The sequence below is a fragment of the Gossypium hirsutum genome, chromosome A03 (assembly GCF_007990345.1).
Source record: "Gossypium hirsutum isolate 1008001.06 chromosome A03, Gossypium_hirsutum_v2.1, whole genome shotgun sequence".
Lineage (NCBI taxonomy): Eukaryota > Viridiplantae > Streptophyta > Magnoliopsida > Malvales > Malvaceae > Gossypium > Gossypium hirsutum.
Window position 1 is genome coordinate 6,028,024 of NC_053426.1, and position 1,586 is coordinate 6,029,609.

Below are 1,586 nucleotides of genomic sequence, written 5' to 3' on the forward strand. Positions count from 1 at the left end.
TAAAACTTTAATTATTTTATGTGTATTGCAGGAAAAATGCGTAGAAGAAGAGTACGAGATTTAAGTATTGTCCAGAATACTCCAAAATCGGAAGAAAGAAATAGTGAACAGCAGACAGTTGTTGGATCTTCGAATGTGCCGGAGACACTTAATGAGCCTGAAGAATTTCAAAGTAATATTTTGTTCATTTTACATGTGTTGACTTTTATTATTGAATTATTTGTCAATTTTAATATAATAATAGTATATCATTTTTCAGCTGAAAGTGGTGGGACGTGCAGAGTTCGAGGACGTACGCTACTTAGAGATTTATACGATTTAGATCCTGTCAAGCGTGTTAAAGTAAGTAGAAATACTCATGGTCAGCCTGTTGGATCTGAAGCTCGACTTTTAGCAGGCTATTTGGGCATTTTAGCACGAAATGCAAATATGTTGCCCATCAACTACGAATCATGGCATCACATGCCTGATAGCAACAAAAATCAGGCTCTCGCTAATATTAAGGTAACAAAATGTGAATGCAATTTATAATACTTTGGTTTAAGTTTCATTTATATTTACATTCTAAACTTATGTTTTTTTAGGAGAGATTTGCTTTAGAAGTCTCCGATGATTATATCAAGAAGGCATTAGGTAAAAGATGGAGAGACAATAAAAGCACTTTAAAGAAACAATATTTTAAGAAAGACATAAGCCTCGAGGAAAAACTGAGAAATGTTCCGCCAGGAATGCTGAGGTATCAATGGGAAGATGCGGTTAGATTTTGGAATTCAAAGAAATGAGAGGTATTGCGTATTTCCAAACTCTTATATATAGTGTTTACTATATACGTAATAATAATTTTATTATGTAGGACCGTGAGCGAGTTGGAACAAGCAGCAGGCAAAAACAAAAATTCACGCACACGGCAGGGTCGAGAAGTTTTGCTTCTGTAGCTGAGGCCGAGGTATTATGAATTTATTAATTCTTTCAAATATTAATAACTTTCTATTATTAAATAATATTCTTACTACTATATTGTAGGAAGTCAAATCCGGACAAAAAGTTGGACGCCTTCAGCTTTTTGAGATTACGCATGGAAGAAAGATGGATCTCCTATGACATCCGAAGCTGGAGAAATTATGGTATATTCACTTAATAATATTTGATTTATTCTAAATATTTATAATCTTTAATTATAATTGTTTAATTCAATTCATCATTAGTAGTTTTAAAAAATGTTAAGTTATGTTGCATTTCTTTTTATTATATATTTCGTTTCTAACTCTTTAATTGATTTTTTAGGAGAAACTAAAGGAGAAGAAGGCGGAATATGAAGCGATTGCTTCGAGTGATAGTTCTGTTAATCTTGAGAACATTGATAACAGAATTATCACTGAAGTTTTGGGTCCTGAAAGGTACGGTCGGGTTCGATTTCAAGGATCTGATGTTACCCCGACCCAATATTTTGGATCCAGCTCCCAGCAATACATGCCTTCCGGAAGTCAAGCTCAAGCTGAAGTTCAGAGGTTAAGAGACCAGATAGCTCAGATGCAAGCGAACACGGTTGAGCAAATTGCCGAGGTTCAACGAAAATATGAAGAACT

At 34.2% G+C, this 1,586-nt stretch overlaps 1 long non-coding RNA gene across 1 annotated transcript; it reads left to right on the forward strand.

Annotated features, from left to right (window-relative positions):
- The first annotated feature begins 428 nt into the window (after positions 1-428).
- On the forward strand, positions 429-889 carry LOC107887981 (uncharacterized). The gene is made up of 3 exons (XR_001681229.2): positions 429-504; positions 585-785; positions 854-889. It is a non-coding gene; the product is annotated as an uncharacterized lncRNA (long non-coding RNA).
- The last annotated feature ends 697 nt before the right edge of the window (positions 890-1,586 follow it).